We start from the raw sequence: 13717 nt of genomic DNA, 5'->3' as shown, positions 1-13717 counted from the left end.
TCCATGCAGGGAAAGGCTTAATAGTGCAGGGAATCCCTAATTCCTTCATGGGCTTTGATAGCTTTTCAGGTACTGAGAGGGAAATCCCTAAAATACATGGATCTTGTATGCTCTTGTGAAGAATGTTGGTTTCACAAAGCAGAAGGAAAAGAGAGAAAGAGCTAGTAGGAGAGCAACATATGAGGTTGCTTCTTTCTCTTATAGAAAATTTGTGGATATTATTTTCAACTCAGACCTACAATGTGCACCATCATCTTTCCTCATTACCTGCTACAGACCCACCAACCCACTCACTCCCACACACATATTTAAGGAAAAAACAACAACAGATACTCTGTTGCTCCTAGGTACCTTCTTTCTTATTCAGAAATCCATGTATATTCCTGCATTTTGGAAGAGATCACCAAAGTGACCCAGTATGAATCTATCCATTTATGAGTCATGTTTCCATAACTCAAACAATTCAAAAGTTTTAAAACCCAGAGACTCAAACAATTAAAGCAAAAATATTTTTTTGATTTTCAGTTTTTATTTTAGGTTCCAGGGTCCATATGCAGGTTTGTTACATGAGTTTATTGTGTGATGATGAGGTTTGGGGTCCAAATGATCCCGCTGCCCAGGTGTTGAGCGTAGTAACCAAAAGAAAGTTTTTCAACCCCTGCTCTCCTCCCTCTTTCCCACTCCAGTTGTTCCTACCTTCATGTTCATGGGTACCCAATGTCTAGCTCCCACTTATAAGTGAGACCATGTGGTATTTGCCTTTCTGTTCTTGCATTAATTCTCATAGGATAATGGCCTCCAGGTGCACCCATGTTGTTGCAAAGGACATGATTTCATTCTTTTTTTATGGCTGCCTAGTATTCCATGGTGTCCATGTACCACATTTTCTTATCCAGTCTACTGTTGATGGGTGCCTAAGTTGATTCCAAGTCTTTGCTATTGTGAGTATTGCTGTGATGAACATGCAAGTGAATGTGTCTTTTTGATAGAACAAGACACATTCTTTTTTTTTTATTTTGTGTGTGTACCCAGTAATGGGATTACAGAGTCAAATGGTAGTTCTGTTTAAGTTTTTTGAGAAATTTCCAAACTGCTTTCTGCAGTGGCTGAGCTACTTTACATTCCCACCAGTAGGGTGTAAGTGTTCCCTGTTCTCTAAATCCTCACCAACATCTGTGGTTTTTTGACTTTTTAGTAATACCTGTTATGACTGGTGTGAGATGAATTCTTTTTTTAAAAGTGTCTTTTCTCTTTCAAGTGCGAGATAGAAATTAACAGCGAATGCATATATACTTGGACAAAATAAGCCGTGGGAAGAACTTGTCACACTTGGTTATTTCCTGCTAGAATAAGTAGAATTTCTAAGCTAATTTGTGAAAGACATCAAGAAAAGACATTCCAACTCCCATTAGCATAACCAGGTTTTATAAAATCAATATTTTATTGTTAAATGTTGCTTTATTAGCTGCATTTCTTCCTAATTGCATACATTTAGAAATTTCGTTTAATTTGGCTCATCCAGAGGTTTTGTTAGTCTTTGCTTGGATGTGTTTGTTTATTTTAGCTATAACAATAATATAATCTCATAATAGAAAATTTAAAAACAAACTTACTTTACAAATATTTTTATCTAGCTGACTATCACGTATCTTTTTAGGGTTTTAAGTTGCGCAACTTAAATATGCTTCACTTTTCAATACTGTATTTTCCCTCAATATACAACACTTCCCACATTTACAGATGTGCATTCCTCTTATCATTTCCATTGCTAGCCCATGAATTGTTTTTAACAGTAGGTAAGAATTAGACTATGTGCAATATTTTGACATGAACACATTTTTGCTACAAATTGTTCAGTATTTCAGAAGGAATACTTACTATATCTACTCAGTAATGCAATTGTCAGATTAAAGGGTGTGAATAGTTTCTTGGCTTTTCCTTCAAATTTACAAACTGTTTTTGTCAAATCTGCACTAGTTTACTAGTTCCCAAATATGGCAGGAAGAGTTACCCAGTCCTCATGTCGGCAGAAATAATGAAATCTTCATGCAATTAATAGAAGAAATGGGGGAACATGGTTAAGTCTCAATGATTGTCCATTTGATGAACACTATTGCTTATTAATACATAAGTTACTGTCTTGATATCTTAGTATTTTTTCCAACAGAACTTCAAGGTGCTATTTATAAGATAACTTTATAACTTACTTTTTTTATAGTGTTATCCTTCCAACCTCTTATTTATTCTGTTTTACTTTTCATTTTAAATTGAATTAGAAAATATTTCAGTGTCTAAAACCCTGAAACCCATTCATACTTAATATATATGAATGCATGAACCCATAGTTATTTCAGACCCATGTTTTTTTAAATTATAGATAATATTTACATATTTTTGTATGTGGATTCTTACTAATTTGAGAAACATTTAAACATAAAGAGTAAACATTATGGCACATAATAACACAATAGATTGTATTCTGTAAAGTGTGTTCAGCATTCACAAATCAATTAATATGACCCAATATTTTAACATACAAAAAGGTTAATTGAGATATAATTAATAGAGGACCATATTCAAGACCTTCAAAATAATTAATTTATAGATATACACATATATGTTTATGTGTGTGACAACATCATGATGATAAAGATTATAAACGCAGCCATCACCTCCAATTTTTTTGTGTGTTTTTGTCTTCCATGTCTATCAGACTTGAATCCCTTTCCCTAGGCAAACTACAATCTGTTCTCTGTCTCTGTAGATTAGTATGCATTTCCTATAATTTTGTATAAATTGAATCAGACAGTACTTACTCTCCCTCTCTTTCCTTGCAATCTGACATTTTTTCACTGAGCATAATTATTTTAACACTCAAGTTTTTGCAGGTATCAATACCTTATTTCTTCTTATTGCTAAGTAGTATTTCTTTTTTTTTTATTATAGTTTAGGTTTTAGGGTACATGTGCACAACGTGGAAGTTTTTTACATATGTATACATGTGCCATGTTGGTGTGCCGCACCCATAAACTCCTCATTTAACATTAGGTATATCTCTGAATGCTATCCCTCCCCACTCCCCCCACCCCAAAACAGGCACCTGTGTGTGATGGCTCCTTCCTGTGTCCATGTGTTCTCACTGTTCAATTCCCACCTATGAGGGAGAACATGTGGTGTATGTTTTTTTGTCCTTGTGATAGTTCACTGAGAATGATGGTTTCCAGCTTCATCCATGTCCCTACAAAGGACATGAACTCATCATTTTTTATGGTCGCGTGGTATTCCACGGTGTATGTGTGCCACATTTTCTTAATCCAGTCTATCATTGTTGGACATTTGGGTTGGTTCCAAGTCTTTGATATTGTGAATAGTGCTGCAATAAACATAGGTGTGCATGTGTCTTTATAGCAGCATGTTTTATAATCCTTGGGGTATATACCCAGTAAGGGGATGGCTGGGTCAAATGGTATTTCTAGTTATAGATCCCTGAGGAATTGCCACACTGACTTCCACAATGGTTGAACTAGTTTACAGTCCCACCAACAGCGTAAAAGTGTTCCTATTTCTCCACATCCTCTCCAGCACCTGTTATTTCCTGACTTTTTAATGATGTCTATTCTAACTGGTGTGAGATGGTATCTCATTGTTGTTTTGATTTGCATTTCTCTGATCGCCAGTGATTATGAGCATTTTTTCATGTGTCTTTTGGCTGAATAAATGACTTCTTTTGAGAAGTGTATGTTCATATACTTCACCCACTTGTTGATGGGGTTGTTTGGTTTTTTTTTTTGTAAATTTCTTTGAGTTCTTTATAGATTCTGGATATTAGCCTTTTGTCACATGCGTAGGTTGCAAAAATTTTCTCCCATTCTGTAGGTTGCCTGTTCACTCTGACGGTAGTTTCTTTTGCTGAGCAGAAGCTCTTTTTAGTTTAATTATATCCCATTTCTCAATTTTGGCTTTTGTTGCCATTGCTTTTGGTGTTTTAGACATGAAGTCCTTGCCCATGCCTATGTCCTGAATGGTATTGCCTAGGTTTTCTTCTAGGGTTTTTATGGTTTTATGTCTAACATTTAAGTCTTTAATCCATCTTGAATTAATTTTTGTATAAGGTATAAGGAAGGGATCCAGTTTCAGCTTTCTACATATGGCTAGCCAGTTTTCCCAACACCATTTTTTAAATAGGGAATCCTTTCCCCATTGCTTGTTTTTCTCAGGTTAGTCAAAGATCAGATAGTTGTAGACATGAGGCATTATTTCTTAGGGCTCTGTTCTGTTCCGTTTGTCTATATCTCTGTTTTGGTACCAGTACCATGCTGTTTTGGTTAGTGTAGCCCTGTAATATTGTTTGAAGGCAGGTAGCCTGATGCCTCCAGCTTTGTTCTTTTGGCTTAGGATTGAGTTGGCAATGAGGGCTCTTTTTTGGTTCAATATGAACTTTAAAGTAGTTTTTTCCAATTCTGTGAACAAAGTCATTGGTAGCTTCATGGGGATGGCATTGAATCTATAAATTACCTTGTGCAGCATGGCCATTTTAACAATATTGATTATTCCTAACCATGAGCATAGAATGTTCTTCCATTTCTTCGTATCCTCTTTCATTTCATTGAGCAGTGGTTTGTAGTTCTCCTTGAAGAGGTCCTTCATGTCCCTTGCAAGTTGGATTCCTAGGTATTTTATTCTCTTTGAAGCAATTGTGAATGGGAGTTCACTGATGATTTAGCTCTCTGTTTGTCTGTTATTGTTGTATAAGAATGCTTGTGATTTTTGCACATTGATTTTGTATCCTGAGACTTTGCTGAAGTTGCCTAACAGCTTAAGGAAATTTTGGGCTGAGACGATGGGGTTTTCTAGATATACAATCATGTCACCTGAAAATGGGACAATTTGACTTCTTCTTTTCCTAATTGAATACCCTTTATTTCCTTCTCCTGCCTGATTGCCCTGGGCATAACTTCCAACATTATGTTGGAGATAGGGCATCCCTATCTTGTGCCTGTCTTGTGATCTCTGAATATACCAATAACAGGCTCTGAAATTGTGGCAATAATTAATAGCTTACCAACCAAAAAATGTCCAGGACCAGATGGATTCACAGCTGAATTCTACCAGAGGTTCAAGGAGGAGCTGGTACCATTCCTTCTGAAACTATTCCAATCAACAGAAAAAGAGGGAATCCTCCCTAACTCATTTTATGAGGCCAGCATCATCCTGATACCAAAGCCTGTCAGAGACACAACAAAAAAAGAGAATTTTAGACCAATATCCCTGATGAACATCGATGCAAAAATCCCCAATAAAATACTGGCAAACCAAATCCAGCGGCACATCAAAAAGCTTATCCACCGTGATCAAGTGGACTTCATCCCTGGGATGCAAGGCTGGTTCAACATATGCAAACCAATAAGTGTAATCCAGCATATAAACAGAACCAATGTCAAAAACCACCTTATTATCTCAATAGATGCAGAAAAGTCCTTTGACTAAATTCAATGACACTTCATGCTAAAAACTCTCAATAAAGTAGGTATTGATGGGACATATCTCAAAATAATCAGAGTTATCTATGACGAACCACAGCCAATATCATACTGAATGGGCAAAAGAAATTTTTTATTAGTCCTAGATCACATTTATTTTTTCCTATGTTTCTTGTAGAAGTATTAAAGGTTTACATTTTAAATAAACGTGTAAATGTAGGCCAATCGTCCATTTTGAGTTAGTTTTTTTATGATGCAAGTTATATATGGATTTTTTTGTTTGCATATGGACATCTGATTATTCTAGCATCATGTGATTAAAATAAACATTCTCCACAAAATTGTCAGAAATCATTTGTCTATACATGTACCTGTCTATTTCTGGATATGGTATTGTGTTCCCTTGACTTATTTGTCTATGTTGGTGGACAATAGCATACTGTTTGATTACATCACCTTTATAATAAACAACTTGAAATCAGGTAAAGTCCATTCTCCAACTTTATTCTCCATTTTTAAAGTCAATTTGGCCAGTCAAGATTCTTGGCATGTCTATGTTCATTTCCAATTCAGCTTGTCAGTGTTCCACCCCAAAAAGCTTGCTGTGAATTTGATTGCTATTTTGTGAAATGCCTTGGCACATTTAAGGTTAATGCACATATTAACAATAACAAGTGTTGTGTTCTGACTTTTAATACTGTATATTTCTTGGCAATGTGCTTGGGTTTACCATGCACAGGTCTTTAATATCTTTTGTAAGATTCACCCTGTAAATATTCTGTGTATTTCTTATTGTGTAAAAAGCTATCTAATTTTTATTTTAGTTTTGATTCCTATAGCTAGTGTAAAACAGTACAATTGATTTCTGTATATTGATCATATCTTGTGCAATCTTTTCTTACCAGATAGTATTAATTGATTGTTAATGAGTTATTAATCCATTATTCATTCATTTTAATGAATTATTAGTTCATTGTGAATTTTACCTTGTTGGGTGCTTGAAATGTTCGCATTCCCATAACTGCCTTTGACATTCGTTCTGAGATAAATTTAAATTACTTGGGCACAATTTGATTCTGAGTTTTAAGGTCTTATTTAAATCTTAGCTTACATCTTACTTTCAAGATTTACTAGATTGGACTGAAACCATTCTCAGAAAAGGGCTAATTAATGATCCCTTCCTGAGGCACCATCATTCTGTGCACTTTACCTAATGCCCCATGTTTTATGCAATTCTCTAGTCAGGCTGTTTGGAACAGAAATTGTTTTGGCCCTGACTGATCTTTGGGAAATGTTCATTTTCATCTTCTTAGGTGGTTTGTTGACTTACCTGGTGTGATTTTCTATAGATTTGTGCTAAAGTTGTTAGGTGGTTATATGCTTTGGCTGCATCCTGACCCAAATTCCATCTTGAATTGTAGCTCCCATAATGTCCACATGTATCGCAAAGACAAAAAACCAAACACCGCATATTCTTACTCATAGGTGGGAATTGAACAATGGGAACACATGGACACAGGAAGGGGGACATCACACACCGGGACGTGTTGTGGGGTAGGGGGAGGGGGAAGGGATAGCATTAGGAGATATACCTAATGTTAAATGACAAGTTAATGGGTGCAGCACATCAACGTGCACATGTATACATATGTAACCAACCTGCACGTTGTGCACATGTACCCTAAAACTTAAGGTATTAAAATAAAAATCTCCACATGTTATGGGAGGAACCCAGTGAGAGATAATTGAATCATGGGGTCAGGTCTTTCCCATGTTGTTCTCATGATAGTGACTAAGTCTCATGAGATCTGATGGTTTTATAAAGGAGAATATTTCTGCATGCATGCTTTTTGCCTGCCATTTAAGGTATGCCTTTGCTTCTCTTTTGCCTTCTGCCATGATTGTGAGGTCTCTCCAACCGTGTGGAACTGTGAGTCCATTAAACCTCTTTCTTTTATAAATACCCAGTCTTGGGTCTTTATTAGCAGTGTGAGAATGAAATAATACAGGTGGTTATTTCCCCATCCTTGTGTACGTTCCTCATACCTATGCAGTGATACACACTCAGAGGAAAACTTCAGCAGTTTTCTCCGCAGATCTCCATTCTCATCTGGGCGAAGCTACCTCTCTCCTGGTACTCTGCCCTGAGAGACCTAGCAGCCTTGTTTTCCCAAGACTCAAACACTTTTGAGCTCAACCTGGCTTCTCCCTTTATAAGTCAGGCCTGGGAAACACTTTCAAGCCAATAAGCTGGGGCAATACTACATCTCATCTTGTTTCCCTCTTGCCAAGATCACTATCCTTAAGCACTATTTCTTGCTTTTCATTTTCTTAAAAGTTGTCAGTTTCTTACATTTTCTCCATTTTTGGCTGATTCCAAGACAGCAAAATAGGTCCCTTTTAGATAGTTGTGGCCAGAAACTGATGCTGTCATATGGTTTTTGTTTTTTGTTTGTTTGTTTGAGACGGAGTCTCACTCTGACACCAGGCTGGAGTGCACTGGCATGATATCTGCTCACTGCAACTTCTGCCTCCTGGGTTCAAGCGATTCTCCTGCCTCAGCCTTCTGAGTAGGTGTGACTACAAGCATGCACCACGATGCCCAGCTATTTTTTGTATTTTTAGTAGAGATGGGTTTTCACTGTGTTGGCCTGGATGGTCTCTATCTGTTGACCTCATGATCCACCTGCCTCCCGCTCCCAAAGTGCTGGAATTACAAGTTTGAGACACCATGCCCAGCCTCATTTTTTTCAAATTTTTTATTTTGACATATTTGTAGATTCATATACAGTTGTAAGAAACAACACAGAGAAATACCATATACCCATCACCCAGTTTTCACTGATGGTAACATCTTGCAAAACTATGATACAAAATTACAACCAATATATTGACATTGATACAATTAAGATAGAGAACATTTCTGCTACACAAAGATACTTCATGTTGCACTTTGATAACCACCTTGTCTTCCCTCCCATCTACACCCCTTACTCATAGCAACCACTGGCCTGTTTTCTATTTCTACATGTTTTGTCATTTTAAGAATCTTATATAAAAGGAAAGATACAATATATAACATAGAATTGACTTTTTTTTTTTTTTTTTTTTTGAGACAGAATCTCGCTCTGTCGCCCAGGCTGGAGTGCAGTGGCGCAATCTTGGCTCATTGCAAGCTCCGCCTCCCAGGTTCACACCATTCTCCTGCCTCAGCCTCCTGAGTAGCTGGAACTACAGGTGCCCGCCACCACACCCGGCTAATTTTTTTTTTATTTTTTATGCAGACGGGGTTTCACCGTGTTAGCCAGGATGGTCTTGATCTCCTGACCTCGTGATCCTCCCGAGAACTGACTTTTTACATTCAGCATAACTATCAGGAGTTTCATTCAGGTTGTTTGTGTATCAATTTTCATTATTTTTTGTTAATGAGTAGTATTCCATGACAGAGATATACCACAGCTGCTTTAATCATTCACCCATTGAAAAACAATTGGGTTGTTTCCAGTTTGAGGCTATTACAAATAAAATCTCTATAAACATTTGCATACAGGATTTTCGTGAATGTAAGTCTGCATTTCTCTGGGATAAATGCCTAAAAGTGCTATTGCTGGATCATAAAGTAGTTGCACCATAGATTTTTTAAAAAACTGCTAGTCTATTTCCTAGAGTGGCTGTCCCATTTCACATTCTTTTTTTTCGTTTTTTTATTATTTATGTATTTATTTATTTTTATTATACTTTAAGTTCTAGGGTACATGTGCACAACGTGCAGGTTTGTTACATATATATATACATGTGCCATGTTGGTGTGCTGCACCCATTAACTTTTCATTTATGTTAGGTATATCTCCTAATGCTATCCCTCCCCACTCCCCCCACCCCACAACAGACCCCGATGTGTGATGTTTCCCTTCCTATGTCCAAGTATTCTCATTGTTGAATTCATACCTATGATTGAGAACATGTGGTATTTGATGTTTTGTTCTTCCGATACTTTGCTGAGAATGACCAGCTTCACCGATGTCCCCACAAAGGACATGAACTCATCCTTTTTTATGGCTGCATAGTATTCCATGGTGTGTTTGTGCCACATTTTCTTAATCCAGTCTATCATTGATGGACATTTGGGTTGGTTCCAAGACTTTGCTATTGTGAATAATGCCGCAATAAACATACATGTGCATGTCTTTATAGCAGCATGATTTATAATCCTTTGGCTATATACCCAGTAAGGGAATGGATCTAGTTCTAGATCCTTGACGAATCGCCACACTGTCTTCCACAAAGGTTGAATTTATTTACAGTCTCACCAACAGTGTAAAAGTGTTCCTATTTCTCCACATCCTCTCCAGCACCTGTTGTTTCCTGACATTTTAATGATCTCTATTCTAACTGGTGTGAGATGGTATCCTCATTGTTGTTTTTGATTTGCATTTCTCTGATGGCCAGTGATGATGAGCATTTTTTCATGTGTCTGTTGGCTGCATAAATGTCTTCTTTTGAGAAGTGTCTGTTCATATCCTTCACCCACTATTTGAAGGGGTTGTTTTTTTCTTGTAAATTTGTATGAGTTCATTATAGATTCTGGATATTAGCCCTTTGTTGGATGAGTAGATTGCAAAAATTTTCTCCCATTGTGTAGGTTGCCTGTTCACTCTGATGGTACTTTGTTTTACTGTGCAGAAGCTCTTTAGTTTAATTAGATCCCATTTGTCAATTTTGGCTTTTGTTGCCATTGGTTTTGGTGTTTTAGACATGAAGTCCTTGCCCATGCCTATGTCCTGAATGGTATTGCCTAGGTTTTCTTCTAGGGTTTTTATGGTTTTACATCTAACATTTAAGTCTTTAATCCATCTTGAATTAATTTTTATATAAGGTGTAAGGAAGGGAACCAGTTTCACCTTTCTACATATGGTTAGCCAGTTTTCCCAGCACCATTTTTTAAATAGGGAATCCTTTCCCCATTTCTTGTTTTTTCAGTTTTGTCAAAGATCAGATGGTTGTAGATGTGTGGTATTATTTCTGAGGGTTCTGTTATGTTCTCTTGGTCTATACCTCTGTTTTGTACCAGTACCATGCTGTTTAGGTTACTGTAGCCTTGTAGTATAGTTTGAAGTCAGGTTGCCTGATGCCTCTAGCTTTGTTCTTTTGGCTTTGGATTGTCTTGGCAATGTGGGCTTTTTTTGGTTCCATGTGAACTTTAAAGTAGTTTTTTCCAGTTCTCTGAAGAAAGTCTTTGTTAACCCGATGGGGATGGCATTGAATCTATAAATTACCTTGGGTAATATGGCCATTTTCATGATATTGATTATTCTTATCCATAAGCATGGAATGTTCTTCCATTTGTTTGCATTCTCTTTTATTTCATTGAGCAGTGCTTTGTAGTTCTCCTTGAAGAGGTCCTTCACATCCTTTGTAAGTTGGATTCCTAGGTATTTTATTCTCTTTGAAGCAATTGTGAATGTGAGTTCATTCATGATTTGGCTCTCTGTTTGTCTGTTATTGGTGTAAAAGAATGCTTGTGATTTTTGCACATTGATTTTTTATCCTGATACTTTGCTGAAGTTGCTTATCAGGTGAAGGATATTTTGGGCTGAGACGCTGGGGTTTTCTAAATATACAATCATGTCATCTGCAAACAGGCACAATTTGACTTCCTCTTTTCCTAATTGAATACCCTTGATTTCCTTCTCCTGCCTGATTCCCCTGGCCAGAATTTCCAACACTATGTTGAAAAGGAGTAGTGAGAGAGGGCATCCCTCTCTTGTGCCAGTTTTCAAAGAGAATGCTTCCAGTTTTTGCCCATTCAGTATGATATTGGCTGTGGGTTTGTCATAAGTAGCTCTTATTATTTTGAGACACATCCCATCGATAGATAATTTATTGAGAGTTTTTAGCAGGATGGGCTGAATTTACTTAAAGGCCTTTTCTGCATCTATTGAGATAATCATGTGGTTTTTGTCTTTGGTTGTGTTTATATGCTGGATTATGTTTATTGATTTGCATATGTTGAACCAGCCTTGCATCCCAGGGATGAAGCCCACTTGATCATGGTGGATAAGCTTTTTGATGTGCTGCTGGATTCGGTTTGCCAGTATTTTATTGAGGGTTTTTGCATCTATATTCATCAGGAATATTAGTCTAAAATTCTTTTTTGTTGTTGTTGTGTTTCTGCTGAGCTTTGGTGTCAGGATGATGCTGGCCTCTTAAAAGGAGTTAGGGAGGATTCTCTCTTTTTCTGTTTATTGGAATAGTTTCAGAAGGAATGGTACCAGCTCCTCCTTGCACCTCTGGTAGAATTCGGCTGTGAATCCATGTAGTCCTGGACTTTTTTTGTTGGTAGGCTACTCATTATTGCCTTAATATCAGAGCCTGTTATTGGTCTATTCAGGGATTCAACTTCTTCCTGGTTTAGTCGTGGGAAAGTGTATGTGTCCAGTAATTTATCCATTTCTTCTAGATTTTCTAGCTTATCTGCATAGAGGTGTTTGTAGTATTCTCTGATGGTAGTTTGTATTTCTGTGGGATCGGTGGTGATATCCCCTTTATCATTTTTTATTGCATCTATTTGATTCTTCTCTCTTTTCTTCTTTATTAATCTTGCTATTGGTCTATCAATTCTGTTGATCTTTTCAAAAAACCAGCTCCTGCATACATTGATTTTTTGAAGAGTTTTTTGTATCTCCATCAGTTCTGCTCTGATTTTGGTTATTTCTTGCCTTCTGCTAGCTTTTGAATGTGTTTGCTCTTGCTTTCCCAGTTCTTTTAATTGTGATGTTAGGGTGTCAATTTTGGATATTTCCTGCTTTCTCCTGTGGGCATTTAGTGCTGTAAATTTCCCTCTACACACTGCTTTGAATGCGTCCCAGAGATTCTGGTATGTTGTGTCTTTGTTCTCATTGGTTTCAAGGAACATCTTTATTTCTGCCTTCATTTCATTATGTACTCAGTAGTCATTCAGGAGCAGGTTGTCCAGTTTCCATGTAGTTGAGCAGTTTTGAGTGAGTTTCTTAATCCTGAGTTCTAGTTTGATTGCACTGTGGTCTGAAAGACAATTTGTTATAATTTCTGTTCTTTTACATTTGCTGAGGAGAGCTTTACTTCCAACTATGTGGTCAGTTTTGGAATAGGTGTGTTGTGGTGCTGAAAAGAATGTATATTCTGTTGCTTTGGGGTGGAGAGTTCTGTAGATGTCTATTAGGTCTGCTTGGTGCAGAGCTGAGTTCAATTCCTGGGTATCCTTGTTGACTTTCTGTCTCGTTGATCTGTCTAATGTTGACAGTGGGGTGTTAAAGTCTCCCATTATTATTGTGTGGGAGTCTAAGTCTCTTCATAGGTCACTCAGTACTTGCTTTATGAATCTGGGTGCTCCTGTATTGGGTGCATATATATTTAGGATAGTTATCTCTTCTTGCTGAATTGATCCCTTTACCATTATGTAATGGCCTTCTTTGTCTCTTTTGATCTTTGTTGGTTTAAAGTCTGTTTTATCAGAGACTAGGATTGTAACCTTTGCCTTTTTTTGTTTTCTATTTGCTTGGTAGATCTTCCTCCATCCCTTTATTTTGAGCCTATGTGTGTCTCTGCATGTGAGATGGGTTTCCTGAATACAGCACACTGATGGGTCTTAACTTTTTATCCAATTTGCCAGGCTGTGTCTTTTAATTGGAGCATTTAGTCCATTTACATTTAAGGTTAATATTGTTATGTGTGAATTTGATCCTGTCATTATGATGTTAGCTGGTTATTTTCCTCGTTAGTTGATGCAATTTCTTCCTAGCCTCGATGGTCTTTAAATTTTGGCATGATTTTGCAGCGGCTGGTACCAGTTGTTCCTTTCCATGTTTAGTGCTTCCTTCAGGAGCTCTTTTAAGGCAGTCCTGATGGTGACAAAATCTCTCAGCATTTGCTTTCTGTAAATTATTTTATTTCTCCTTCACTTATGAAGCTTAGTTTGGCTGGATATGAAATTCTGGTTGGAAATTCTTTTCTTTAAGAATGTTGAATATTGGCCCCCAATCTCTTCTGGCTTGAAGAGTTTCTGCCAAGAGATCCACTGTTAGTCTGATGGGCTTCCCTTTGTGGTTAACCTGACCTTTCTCTCTGGCTACTCTTAACAATTTTTCCTTCATTTCAACTTTGGTGAATCTGACAATTAAGTGTCTTGGAGTTGTTCTTCTCGAGGAGTATCTTTGTGGCATTCTCTGTATTTCCTGAATCTGAATGTTGGCCTGCCT

This window comes from Pan troglodytes, chromosome Y (assembly GCF_028858775.2).
Source record: "Pan troglodytes isolate AG18354 chromosome Y, NHGRI_mPanTro3-v2.0_pri, whole genome shotgun sequence".
Lineage (NCBI taxonomy): Eukaryota > Metazoa > Chordata > Mammalia > Primates > Hominidae > Pan > Pan troglodytes.
The sequence above is the reverse complement of the archived record's forward strand: the minus strand, read 5'-3'. Positions refer to the sequence as shown.